Consider the following 15,549-nt stretch of genomic DNA (forward strand, 5'->3'; position numbering starts at 1 on the left):
GGGATGGATAACCACAAGCTATTTTGAACTCTTTAGAAGTCCACTTTGTAAGGAGCCTTGTCTAGTTAAGAACTAATACAATAGGTTCTATTAGGAACTGATCCTATTAGGGATCACCCGGTTAAGGGATGGCTAGAATACCTGGCTAAGGGTTAAACTCTATTAAAGTTTACCTTGTTAGAGGATTTCAAGAACTCAATGGTTTTGAGTCACCCTGTTAAAGGATTTACAGTATGTTGGTTAAAGCTACCCTGTAAAGGGATTTCCCAACTATTGAAGTGGTTAGAGATCAACAGGTATTACAATGATCTAGTAGTAGCACTCAATGCCAATGCAGATCCACTTTAGCTCCTCTTCACCTTCTGCACTTACACTCTGCAGGTATCACTTCTCTCTTCTAGTCTAGCAAGAATCACGTATCTCTTCTCTTGGATACACACACAACTTTTGCCAACAACCTCAGAAAGAAACACAACATTGACCTTATAGGAAACAGGTAGGTCGGTAGCTTAAACCCTAAACCCTAAACCTGTTAGGTTGAGCAATTCAAATAGTTCAATCCTGACCATTGATCACATTGCATTAAATGCAAAAGTATTGAACTAATCTTAAGACATTCTCCATCATTCATTTTCCATCAATTTCATGGCAGATGATAACCCATCACACATTATCACCATTTACAAACTTCACACATTCTCGAGGTAGATAGGGACAATCTCCTTCATGCAAGATCCTTCACACACACAAAGCTGACATGGCAAAATGATCTGTTCTTCGTTATAATGCTAACTCATCACACAAAGTCACTGGTTGAGCCACACAGGCTTGAAGCACTTCAACTAGAAACCTTGAAGTTGAGACTACCAACCGGTAGTCATACAAAGCTTCCATGTGCTGGTTCCCATAACCACGTGTAGGTTCACCTTAAGCAAACACACCGCTTCACTTTGGCACAAATACCGGTTCACAGTGTCATACTGGTTCTCACATATACCAGTTTTTAGTAACATACCAGTTCTCACATATACCTCTTCTCTCCTCTTCAGCATATTGACATCAATGACAACATACAATGTCATCATGTCTTCATACCGGTTCACATAGTGCCAACAGTTTATCATTCGTACTCACCTTAGTAGTAAGGTCTTATACAACAATCATTAATTTCTCAATCATATCCTCTGTTTTAGAGGTTTTATTTAGTTGAGGCTTTTTCTCTTGCCACAATCTACCATCAGTCCTCCTTCCCACTTTGCCTAATGCTTTCCTGTTACTTCCCACATTTATGGCAATTCTAAAAGCATCTCTTAAACTATGTGGGTTTTTGTCTTTGAGGATATAAGCCATTTTTGGGTCAAAGGCATTATAATAAGTAGTTAGACATACATTTTCATCTAACCTCATTACTTGACAAAGTCTATGCATCACCTTTTGAAACCTTGCATTAAAATCTATGACAACCTCATTATCAAACTTTCCGATGTTGCTAAATTCATTGAGCATGAAGCTCACATTTGTCTTGTCTCCATATTGTTCTTGAAAGCAATTTTTGAACTCTTCCCAAGAACTGATGCTATTTATAGGAAACCCTCTGTACCAATCCCTGGAATCATCCACTAAAGACTGCACAAACGGTTTCATAATCACACCCTCATTAGCAATCTCATAATCGTTGATCATGTTACTGAAAGATTTCAAGTGTTCCTCTGCACTTATGGCATTGTTTCCAGCAAATTTATGGAGTTTGTCTCTCATTTCAATAGGGACATGGTTTGGGTAACCTGGGATTCCATCAAATAAAAGTTGTCTATACAGTTCCATATTGATGGGTCTTCTTTGGAACTGATTACCAGAAGATTTATTACTAATGTTCATTCTCAAATTAGGACCACCAGCTCGAGGGACTTGGTTATTTTCATTAATAGGCTGTACAAGAGGGATTTGGTTTGCAAGGGCCATATTAACAGAAAAATAAGAGTTGTTTTGACTAACAAAGGGTTGTTGGGTCAGAGGTGGAACACTATTCACAGGCATGGTTGATTGAGTTCTTACAATAGGATGTGAAGCATACTGAGGTATAAGATTACTTTGATTTGTTGAAGGGAAGATTATGGGAGGAGGTTTTAGGTAGTCAATTTTTCTTCTAACTTCAGCATTAGTTGCTTCTAACTCAGCCTTTTCCAACTCCCTTTGCAGATTCTCTTTCTCTTTCCTCATTCTCTCTATCTCTACTTCATGTAAAGATAGTCCATGATGTAACTTCCAGATACTACCTCTGTAGTTTTGGATCCAGACCCAGTCTCCACAACCTTCAGTTTCCCTTTGTTAGTAATGGTTTTGGTAGGTTGTGGGTCACTTTGAACCTCCCTACTAGTTTGCATAAAAACTTTAGGTGCAAGACTAACTTTAGCAGTCAGATTTTCTCTGATGACAGGACCCTCTTCTTTGCTTTGAGGTTCTTCTTGAGTGAATAGCTTGAGATCTACAATTTGTATCAATAACCTATCTCTCTTAATGAGTTTGGCCTTAATCTCATTCTCTTTTTTCATTTCCTTTTGTGTTCTTAAGGAGATTAGTTGATGAGCTCTTTTATTAAGAACCTCAATTTATTGGGAGACTTCATCTGGATCTGGGAAAATTTCTTTTGAGTCTGATACGTGGAATTGATCAATATCAATCTGTAGACACCCAAAAATGGTCAAATGCTTGCGAGGTCATACTTTAACATTTGCGCATTGCCTCATTTTAGGTTTTTGCATTGCATTAACATTTCTCCTATGTCACGCACTTGGTCTTTATCATTTGCGAACATCGAGTCATTCTTCTACATTCTTCAATCATCTCGTCCTCGAATTTGGTCTTGTCGATAACATTATCCAGTCATGATTTTGATCGATTTTACTCTGTCACATCAATATGCATATTCATTTGTCATCATTTTGGACATCGTCAATCCTAATTAGGGTTTTGTCCTCCTGTCAATCTTATCAATCGTATCATCAATCCTTCAATCTTGTCATTTTAACGATCGATTTGTCATCGATCGTTGTCATATTCAATCTTGTCATCTTGCGATCAATTTGTCATTGATCGTGGTCATTTGCAATGTTGTCATTTTGCGATCTATTTGTCATCATTTCAATCTTGTCATTTTTCGACCGATTTGTCATCGATCATTGTCTGTCTCAATTATGTCAATTTGGATCAATTTGTCATTGTTCCTCGTCAATTGGCGCATCTATCAATCAAATCATTTTGTCGCATTGGTCATTTATCAATTCAAAATCATGACATCAATTATCTTCAATCAAGACCTAATTGTCATTTTCGCATTTCTAATTCATCCTCTAGGGTTTTATGATTTAGTCATTTAACCTAATTTGCCATTTCTTCCTCTAGGATTACTAAATTACTTATTAATCCTAAGTCTTCTTATTACAATTAAATCTTTATTTAATTGGCTAATTATTCTTCTTTGTGAATTGATTAATAAATGAAAAATTATTAATTAATTCACTAATTCCTAAATTCTAATTTCTATCAATTTCTAATTCCTAATTTGTCATCAATTTCAATTTCCTAATTTTTCAAATTTCTAATTCCTTTTCCCTCCTAATTCATCTCCTAATTCTATGGGAGTGGCATTTCAATTTGTCATGAAATTGTCATAATTGATAATCAATCAATTTGACATGAAATGTGTCATAATTTGTCATCAATTCTCAATCAATCAAATTGTGCATGGAAAGTGCATGATTTGTCATAATTTGTCATATTGATTTGCAATTTCCATTTGAATTGCATCATGCCAATTTTGTCACTTATCCAATTTCTCTATAAATTGGATAATTTTCTTCAATCAATCCCTTCGAATCCTTAATTCTTAATCTTGAACCCTTCGAATCCTTCATGAATCCCGAATTTCTATCAAACTACCAAACTTTCGTTTCTAGTACTCTTGAGCTTTTTTGCTTTCAATTGTGTGAGCACTTGTAGGTGAGATCCACAAACCCATTGAAGAGGAAAGGACAACAATGGAGCTGCATGGAAGGAGTATTCAATTCTACGTCTGGTTTGCATAATTTTCATTTTGAATGCTTTGTTTTCATACCTTCATTGAATGTGCTTTTGAATTAGGATCATTGCAATGAGTGTTCTTTTGATTATGTTATCATGTCTAATGTTTTGATTGATTTACCTATCTTGTGATGATCCCTAATTTCTATTCTACACAATCAAACTAACATTTCCATCTATAGTTCATGGTACAGAATCCATCTTAATATTGGAGCTACTTCTATCTCTCCCAGAAATACCAGCATGAGACAAAGTTTGGACATCGTCTCTATTGCCAAATAGGCCCATATGAAAACCCAAAATATCTTGCTTAGATTCATGAGGAGTATTATAATTTGCACATATGGGTCTTTCAAAGGACTTACCCATGTGGTTGCCTTTTTGTATCCATGCAACATTAACTAGTTCATGCATAGCTATTCTTCTTTGGCCTTTTCGGGCAGGTTCGGGCAATCCATCTTGCAATTTCTCTTGAGGATTGTTCCTCATGTAGGACCTCATGTTTCATCCTCTCTGCATTGTATGTGCTTCCTTAAAATGACTTGTGGTTTGTTAAGAGCGCTGGTTGTTTTTTTTATTATCAAAGTCGCCACCCAATTGGGAATTTAAAAAATTGTTAAACTCGACAGATCACTCATAGAAGACAACAGAATGAGAATGCTATTTTCAAAGAGAAAATTGAAAAACAAATAGGGATACAGAAACCTATTATGAGGATGTAGGTAAATGTAGATTCAGACAATTTCAGGCGATACAAGCACTGATCTATAGTATAAACTTATACTACGACTCTCCCCAATAGAGTCACCATTTTTGTTGTTCTTTATTTTTGATTACTTTGTTTTATCTATAAAATTTTCAAGCCTTGGTCATGTATGGAGAAAACAACAAGAATAGAAACACAAGACAACAATTGACAAGGTTTACAAAGAAACCTCCTACACTTTAAGTTTCAATAGGGCTTAGGTGGGTATACCTTTTGTGATTACTCTCTCATAATTTTACTTGATGACTTACATAAAACCAGTGCATATTTCTGCAAACCTTATCACCTTAAATGAAACTAAACATAAATGAAAGATTCATCTTCATTCTAATTGATCACCTAGAAGGTCATAAACTTTATCAAGTTGTACTAGTGCCTTATTCGGGCTTCGGAGTCATTCAGAATTGAATAGAAGGTTGACAGTAGAAATTCATAACATCATCACCTCGATTTATTAGATCTATATATGCATGACATATATAAACTATCGACCCATGCTAGACCCAGTCATCAAATTCATGCAAAGTTACTGATTATCAAGGAAAAGGAATTAAGAATATTTAATTTCCCTCCTTGAGGGAAAAACCTAAGACATTCTCATAATTTTCCTTACAAACCATCTAACTAAACAATTCTAGATCATTAAATCAAAATGATAACCAATTGCATAGTCATCAAATTCATGCAAAGTTACTGATTATCAATGAAAAGGAATTAAGTATATTTAATTTCTCTCCTTGAGGGAAAAACTTAAGACATTCTTGTAATTTTCCTTACAAACCATTTGACTAAACAATCCTAGATCATTAAATCAAAATGATAACCAATTGCACATACATGAAGACAACGTAAATTTAGGCTCAAAACAATCTAATCAGTATATTAATATTATCCCATCAAAGTTCTACAAAAAAATAGAATAGATTTTCGGAATGTAAAAGTGAAAGTGTATTAAAACTATGTACCAGTAAACCAAAAATAATGTACCAAAAATAATGTAGCAAATAAGAATAACAACCACAACATGAAAATAACACCATAACACAATATTTTAATGAGGAAACCTAGTGTGGGAAAAACCTCGGTGGGATTTGTGACCCACAATATTCACTTACTGGCCAATAAGAGAATATTACTGCTACAATAGGGGCCTGCACATGCAGGAAGGCCAAGTGCCTAGAGCTCACTACTCAATTACAAAAGAAGTCATACTGACTTACAAAAATGGATTATAAAAATCCAATGTCTTGTACTGCTTTAGATTAGCATCTGCTATGCTAGATTTAGTACTGGTTTAAGCTTTGCTACATACATAAACCCTTAACCACTAATTCACATATTAGGTCTGCTACTTTCTATTCATATTTCACATCATATCATATCATAAATGATCTACGATGATCTCATACATATACGAGTCATATTACAATCCACCATGTTGGCATACAAAATCTTTTACAATTAATTACAAAATACATTAATAAAAAATTGTTGTTGGCTAGGGTGCCAATAATCTTCCTTTTCGGTGTCAGTGTTGTGTATGCCAGGGTCTGCCTACTGGTATCACATGATTGTAAGGTTGTCATCAATGAAAATACCTTCAATCACCTACAATATCTCATTGGAGTGTGCATTTGCCAACAATCTCCCCCTTTGGCATTGGTGGCAACACTCATGAGAAAAATTCAAGAATGTATCCAAAAATTGAAGTCCAAAAACTCTTGCCAGAAATTGTACCAAAAAATTGTACCAGATGTGTGCTCCCCCTAAGCAAATGATCTCTACTTTTTGATTTTTCTCATCTCTACTACTCCCTCTTTGACATCAATGACAAAGGTTGTCATTTGCTGTCAGTGGAGTCCTGCCTAGATTCTTGTAACCAGTGGGTTACAATCTGGAATATATCTGTCAAAATCAGTTTTGGGCTATCATTGAATCTTGTGTTTTCATGTAATTCCTCTTGGGTTCTCTGAACTATACCAGTGAGTATGTGCATGTTTTCTTCCGGTGTCTTAAGTCTGGGAACCAGAGACTTAGAAATTTCTTTTCTCAAAGAAATGAGGTAGTCTAGTTTTGGACCAAGTTTACATTTCAAGCTCTTTGCCTTATTCTTAACTTTTTCTTTGTCCTTCTCTAACTTCTCAATTTTCTCTTCTAGATCTCCAATTTTCTTCTCTATCTCCAAAAATGAATCAGATGTACCTATCATATCAAATTGTCAGCAACATTATTTATTTTAGTTTGAGTTTTGTTGATCTCTTAATCTATATCTTGTGTCAAGATGTTTGTTTTGCAAGTATTCCTATACATTTTCTTAAAATTCAAAATTGTTTTTCCTAGATCTGGTAACAAGGTGTCCATTTTCTCCTTGTTCTTCTTCACAATTTCCTCAAAGAATTTCTCTTTTTCCTTAATCAATCTCTCTTTAAATGTTGCCAGTGATGAGCTTAGACAATGTGTCTAGTTAACCTAAAGAATCTTTATTATCCACTATGCATTTAGGTGCTACCAGTTTAAGAAAAGGGATTGTATCATCTACAACCTTATAGGCTTGTGCATTTCACTCTGTGATCTTCTTTATTGAATCCAGTAAGACCTCTGTTATATTTGTAGGTCAGAATTTTGTTATGGAAGTACTAGATGTCTGTCCAACTATTCTTACAATATCCATACTACCGGTTGTAGTAATCACCTTGCTTGATTCGACCTCTGGTAGGTCAGTCTGTGTTTGCATTTCTACAAACAAAGGTTTGGGCTTTTTAGTTTTAGCCGGTGGCACTATCTTTGTCTGAACTTGTGTCTCAACTTGCTTCTATTCTGGTTTTTCAATCTGTATCCTAGAAGGTTTCTCTGAGCTCTCAACAGCCGATTTCTCAATCTGTGTCTCTGTATGCACTTCTGGTTTCTGTGTTTGTACCTCTGTACTATCCATTTTCGGTTCTCCTAATTGTTTTTCAGTTTTATCTACTGGTTTCTCTAATGGTTTACTAGTGGTGTCCCCTATCAGTTGCTCTGTCTGAGTAGGTTTCTCTATGTTTATATTTACAATTTCATTTACCTCAATCTTTGCATTTGCAGCCAGTGATTCAGTAGTCACATCTTTCTTTTTATCCTCAGTGGTTTCTCTATCAACCACAACATTTACTTATTGAGTATCTATGTTTATAATGTACAAAATTTAAGATTTTGGATTAGTATCCTCTATTAGGAATCTCACAGATACTGAGAGGGGGGGGGGGGGGGTGAATCAGTATCTAACCAGTTAGCAGAATTTCTAGAACTAAAACATGCAGAACATTTTATAATAGTGTACCGGTATGCAAGAAATAATGCAATAAATAGAATTAAGAACATCCACATGAAAAGTACACCATAACACAAGGTTTTAATGAGGAAAAATGGTGTGGGAAAAACCTTGGTGGGATTTGTGATCCACAATATTCACTCACTAGCCAATAAGAGAATATTACTTACAATAGGGGCCTACACATGCAAGAAGGCCAAGTGCCTAGAGCTCACTGCTCAATGGGAAGTCTCACTGACTTACAATGAGGATTATACAAATCCAATATCTTGTACTACTTTACAATAGAATCTATAATGCCTGATCCAGTACCGGTTGCTGTTCTCCTTCTTACATAAACCCTTAGCCTATATTTTGCATAATAGGTCTGCCTAATATTTTTCCTTCATGGTTCCTCATTCATTACCAAATGTCTACAATGATCTCTTTTATATATAAGAGTCATTTTACAATTTGCCAAGTTGGCTTACAAAGTTTTTTCAATAATAAACAAAATATAATATAACAAAATCCTATCGGCCTTTGTGTCGGTATACTTCTTTTCTTTGTGCCGGTGCCGGTGTTCTGAGTGCCAGTGTAGAGTGTGATCTGCTGATGCCGGTATAATGCCTTTGCTGGTGCCATAGGATTGCAAAGTTGCCATCAATGAAAAAACCTTCAATCACATACAATGTCTCATTGGAGTGTGCATATGCCAACAATCTCCCCCTTTGGCATTGATGGCAACACTCATGAGAAATTTCAAAAAAAAAGTATTGAAAAGAAATGTTACCAAAAATGTGTGTGCTCCCCCTGAGCATATGATTCCTATGATATTGAATTTTCTCATCCCACTACTCCCCCTTTGGCATCAATGACAAAGGTTGTCAAGATGTCAGTAGATTTTGTGGTTTCAACCTTGTTATTGGGTGGTTACAATTTGAAAAAGATCTCCCAAAATCAAGTTTATACTATCCATAAACTTCTTGCTATCCTTTATTGTTGTCTCTGTTCTCTTCACTATACCGGTGAGATGCTGCAAATGCCCTGCCGGTGTTTTTTGTCCTTGTATTAGTGCTTCAGATACTTCCTTCCATAGTGATGCTAGATAGTCTAATCTTGGACTTAGTTTTGATCTCAAATGTTTTGCCTTATTCACTATTCTTTCTCTCTCTTTCCAATTTAAGTAAATCTTCTTCAAAAATTGTTATCTTTTCCTCAAAAACTGATAGTGTATCAGGTGAGTTAACAAAATTATATGCAAGTTTATTGATCTCATCCTGTACCTTGCTCATCTTTTTGTCTATATCTACAGTAAAAAAGTTTGTCTTATAGGTGTCTTTGTATAGAGTTTTGTACTCTTTCAATAAATTACACAATTCCGGTAGAAGTGTGTCAAAATCTCTGTTACACTTCTTTATTTGCTCATCAAAGAATTTTTGTTTTTCAATTTCTACTTTATCTTTCAATGACTCTTCCTTTATTTTCTCAATGTTTTCTGTGATATATTTACACAACGTATCAAGTTGTCCTAAAGAATGTCCTAAAGAATCTTTATTGTCTATATTATAGTTAGGAGCAATTGCCTTGAAAATTGATATGGTATCATCAATTGCCTTGTAAACTTGTGAGCTGCAGTCTGTTATCTTTTTTATTGAATCTAATAGTACCTCAGTCACATTAGTTGATTTGTAGCCTAATGATGAACCAACAATCTGGGTACTGGTGGAAATAACCAAGCTTGTATTAACGTCTGGTAGGTCTGTTTGTGTCTACATTTCTTTAAGCAATGGTTTTTCTATTTCTCCAGTTGTCAATGGCACTGTTTCCTTATGTTCCTGTTCCTATTGCCGTTGTTCCTGTTCTGGAGCCTTTTGCTCTATTTGTTGCATTGTCTCAGTCTGAGTCTCTACCTTTTTCTCTTTGTCTTCTGTCAGTTTCTCCTATGTGTTTTCAGTTTGCTCAGCTACTGGAGGCTCACTAGCCATGTCAGTCTTATCAGTTGTATCTTTGTCTACCACTATGTTGATCTTTTGAGTATCAACATCCACAATATATAAGACTTTAGAATTAGTATTACCTTCCTCTACATTCATACTCTCAGCTGCCAGTTGATCTTCTATAACTGTTGTTTTTACTGGTGGAGTAATCAAAGGAGGTGGGGGTAAGTTGTCTCTAACCTTGATACTAGGTGGTCCACCAACTTTACCTTTATCCTTGTCTCTATCTTTCTGATAAAATTTTATGGGTTTGGGGTTCCTATATTCTTCTTGTTTTTCTTTTTCAACTAGGAATATATCCCATCCATTTTTTGTTTCCTCAGTCACCTCATTAACTCTTCTAACCATTAAAGCAATGTGCCAGTGTGCAGTAGAAAATACTAACTGGTTGGCTTGAGCAATTAGGTCATCAATTTCTTTGGGTGAGTTTACCAGATAAACAACAAGTAGCTTTTCAATCTTTATTTTCTTGTCCAGTTCTATTACTGCTTGTCTTCTTTCTTCCAGTCTCTTAAATAGTTCATCTATAATTTCATTTACTACTTCCATCAAAAACTTCTTATACATATCCATATGCAATATAACACTATTTTCAATTTGTTCTTTTTCATCAGTTGTTAGAGTGTCATATATTTTCTCTATATTTTTCAATTTACCTTCCTTTGTAATTTCATTCAGTAGTATATCAAGAGGGGCCAAGTCTTTGTTTGTCCTCTTCTTCTTTTTGGGTGTCAATTTCTTCTTCTTTGGTGTAGCCTTTCTTACTAGAGATCTCACTACTTGTTGTTTTTGTCTTTTCCTCCTAGGTGAGGGTGTGGTTGCCGGTGAGGGATCTCTTTTCCTTACAACTCTTCTGGAAGTTGCAGGCATGTCACTCCTCAAAGAAGTACCTACCAGTGATAGGTGAGTTTTAGGTTGTGGAGTTGCTAACTCATCCTCTTTTATACCGGTTTTCTTCAACACATCTTCTTTGATGGCCTTTGCTTATCTGGAACCTTTCCTTACAACTTCCTCAACCTTTTTCACTCTTTTCTTTGATTGTATTTGGCTTTCAATAGTTTCTGCACTGCCAAATATTTCTTCCTTAGGTTCTATGGGGGCTTCTAGAAGTGCTTTAGCATATGTTTCAATTATATAATCATCTATTTCATAGCCCATCTCAGTTACCCAAAATATCCTAGGGATGACTGCTTCCATCCAGATTTCATCCGTCTTGATTACAAAGCATATTTCATCTTTGTATTTGTCAACAATCTTTTGTGATAACCTGATTCTTTTCTTCATTTTGGCCTTTAATGCTTGAAAGAAGTCATGAATATTGTTTTCCTTGTTTTCTCCCATGTTATTGAATAGTTCTATTAACTGTTTACCTATCGGTATATCATATCCAAGTTCTTTATTGCCTATATCGGGAACCTATTTTGTTATATGTAGCATTAGACATACTAACAAATTTCCAAACCTAAAAGTTCCTTTCTTGTCCTTCTTAATTTTTCCAAGGTTGTCAATTAATTCATCTTTTAACCACTCACATATATTAATCTTTGCATTTTTTGTGACCATATCATAAGCACTCTTAATGCATAAACTTGAAACTGAATTGAGTCTATTTGCATGAGTAGCTTTATACCCTAATATCATGCTGATAAATCTCACATTAATGTCTGTTACATCATTGACTCTTAGGGACCTTTTATCGAATGTTGCACCAGTTAGGTTTGTAACTAGGTCATTGGATACCTTCTTGGTTTTATCTGGCCTTTTGCCGGTGGTTGGTAACCCTGTGATAGCTTTCACAGCTTCCTTAGTGATTTTGTGGACTGCATCTAACTAGAAAAATTCACCATGTACCCTTCTTAAGACTATCCTAATCACATCCTTGGGGAATTCAGGAATGCTAAGGATCTCTGTAAATCCTAGGGTTTCAATGATCTTGTGTTCATCTTTTACATTGTCAGTTTTATCACATATGATAGTTTTAAACATGGTTTTAATCTCTTCATCTCCTAGTTCCTCAATGTGCAGTGGATGTAAATTCTGGGGTCTTCAGCATAAACAACTACCTTGGGAATTTGAGAAAAAGCACCTAAGGTATCATCTTTCTTTGCTACCTTGGGAACTAACTAAAATATGGGCCTAGGTCTTTTTATCACTTCGATAATAGTAGGGTTTGCTAAATATTCAATTGTAGAGGTGGATGCCATGATTAGATACCTTTTACTGCCTTTAGGATGGATGAATGCTTGGAGTGTTCTTGCTTCTTGCTCAAAATGTCTTACCTCAGAATCTTCGCGCTCTTTGTCATTAGATTGCCAAACGCTCAAGGAAAATTTCTTCAATTAGATGAAGAACTTCCTACCGGTGGAGCACTGCTCTATCCTGTCGGTGAAGCATCACTCTATTCTTCCGATGAAGCATTGGTTTGTTCTACCGGTGGAGGATTATTCCCAATATTTAGATTAGCTTTTCTAATCCATTGTTTTGAGAATTCTTGCTTAACCTCTTCAACTTTTTCTTTACCTTTCAAGCTAGAACTTTTTTTGTCTACCGATGTTCCTTTATTTCTACAAAATTTTGCAATATGCCCAATCTTGTTACATGCATAACAAGTTACATTATTCTTCTGAATAGCTTTCCCATTACCTATACCAGTTTGTGTTATGCATTGATTAGATAAATGTCCAAATCTTCCACAAACATAACATCTTACATTCATTCTGCAGTTTTTAGAGTTGTGACCAACTTTGTTGCATTTAGAACGTTGACCAGTGGGTGTGTTGATATTCTGATAATTTCTAGATCTACATTCATTTTCTCTATGACCATACTTATTACAGTTAAAGCATTTTCCATTGAATTTATAAGCATTATGTTGTCTTACCAATTTACTGTGATCCTGAGTATTTGCAGTACTAGAGATTTCACCAACTTCAAAGCCAATTCTAGAATTGTCACCTTTAGGTTTTTGATTCTTCAGCAAGGTGCCAAGTTCCTCTGAGTTTTTCTTGAATTTTTCTTTATGTTGATTTGCAGTTTCTAGTTCTGTTTTCTAAGACTTATTTTTGTCTCATCAGTTCATTTGAGTCATTCTCAGTATGCATCAGATCTATCTTCAACATGTCATTTTCATAGCTAAGTCTTGTGTTCTCATTTGCTGCATCACTTAGTCTTCTGGTCAATTCTTCTTCATTCTTCTTCCTATCCTCAATCTCTTTGCAAAATCTCATAGTCATATCCTGCATCTCATTCTTTGTTTTCATGTTCTCTTGTTTCAACTTGCTTATCATATCATTAAGTGATTCCTTTTCATCATTCTCATTTTTCAATTTTTCACAAAGTTCTCTTCTCTTATTTCTTGCAATAGTAAAATTTTCTTGAAGTGCCTGAATGATATCTTGAGCTGCCCTTAAATCATCTTCTAGTTTGATATTTTTCAATTTCTCTGCATCATAGTCTATAAGAGCTCCTTCAAGTTGCTTCATCAGATTCTCCATCTTTACTGATGTCAAGATCTTCCTCAAGTTGTTAGGCTTCTGAAAATAGAGGACCAAGCTCTGATACCAATTGTTAGGAATCCCACAGATACTGAGAGGGGGGGCTGAATCAGTATCTAACCAGTTAGTAGAATTTTTAGAATTAAAACATGCATAACTTTTTATAATAGTGTACCAGTATGCAAGAAATAATGCAATAAACATAATTAAGAATATCCACATGAAAAGCACACCATAACACAAGGTTTTAATGAGGAAACCCGGTGTGGGAAAAACCTCGATGGGATTTGTGACCCACAATATTCACTCACTAGCCAATAAGAGAATATTACTTACAATAGGGGCCTGCACATGTAGGAAGGCCAACTGCCTGGAGCTCACTGCTCAATGGGAAGTCTCACTAACTTACAATGAGGATTATACAAATCCAATATCTTGTACTACTTTACAATAGCATCTATAATGCCCGATCCAGTACTGGTTGTTGCTCTGCTTCTTACATAAACCCTTAGCCTATATTTCACATAATAGGTCTGCCTAATATTTTTCCTTCATGGTTCCTCATTCATTACCAAATGTCTACAATGATCTTTTTATATATAAGAGTCATTTTACAATTTGCCAAGTTGGCTTACAAAGTTTTTACAATAATAAACAAAATATAATATAACAAAATCCTATCGGCCTCTGTACCGGTATACTTCTTTTCTTTGTGCCTGTGCCAGTGTTCTGAGTGTCGATGTAGAGTGTGATCTGCTAATGCCGGTATAATGCCTTTGTTGGTGCCATAGGATTGCAAGGTTGCCATCAATGACAAAACCTTCAATCACATACAGTGTCTCATTGGAGTGTGCATATGCCAACATCCTCTAGTGGAGTCTCCATACTCTTAGTGGCTGGTTGGCTATCTATAGTATCTACTGGTGGAGTATCCGAAGGAGGTGGGGTTAAGTTATCAGTTATTTTTTAGGCTTGGAGGTCCACCTACCTTACCTTTCCCCTTATCCATATCCTTTTGGTATACTCTGATAGTTTTAGGTCTTAGTAACTCTTCATCTTTCTCTTTTTCTACAAAGAATATATCCCATGCATCTATTGTTTCCTCAAAGACTTCATTCACTCTACCTGCCATTAGTGCTACGTGTCGGTGAGTAGTTGAAAATACTGTCTGGTTTGCTTCACTGATTAATTTGTCTATCTCATCTGGTGAGTTAACTGGATGTTACTACTTATCAAATTTCCATTATTTTTTATATTCGAAGTCATACTATATACTCTAGTCAGTTAACACTATCAAATCATGCAGTTGGTATACACAGAGAAGTTGGTATGCACAGTCTAGTCGGTTACAGAGGAAAGCAGTCACAGAACGTAGTATATACCAAGCTATCTACCGAGTATCTTTTCATGTCTATCGAGCAGCAAAGATGACACACTATGTTGATATACACCGAGTGAAACGTGTTACAAGATTCATTGAACTTGGACATGCATATGAAAACATGTTACAAGATCGAGGCACATCTAATCGTTATCACATTGGAAGTTGCACCAGAAGATTGTGTATGATTATGAGATCAATCTAACCAATGAAATATTTTGTATAGTTATTCATTTGATAAATCATGTTTGTAAGATCGAAGCAATGAATTGGATCACCGTCTTTAGAGATATATTTATATAGCATGAGTTAAGGGTGTATTCATGAATGTAAGAAGACTATTATAGAGACATAGAAGTCATCAAGAAGGTTTTCAGAGAACAGTCGAAGAACAGAGTAAACAGAAGGGTTTATCAAGTTACTATATGGGTTATCAAGGCATGCTATAAGTAAGGTAATATATTCTGAGCACATAGAATCTGCTATAACATTTCAGATGTAAAGTTGCAGATATTTGTAATGATTTTATTGTAATATTGTGAAGT

The sequence above is a fragment of the Cryptomeria japonica genome, chromosome 2, assembly GCF_030272615.1.
Source record: "Cryptomeria japonica chromosome 2, Sugi_1.0, whole genome shotgun sequence".
NCBI classification, from domain to species: Eukaryota; Viridiplantae; Streptophyta; class Pinopsida; order Cupressales; family Cupressaceae; genus Cryptomeria; species Cryptomeria japonica.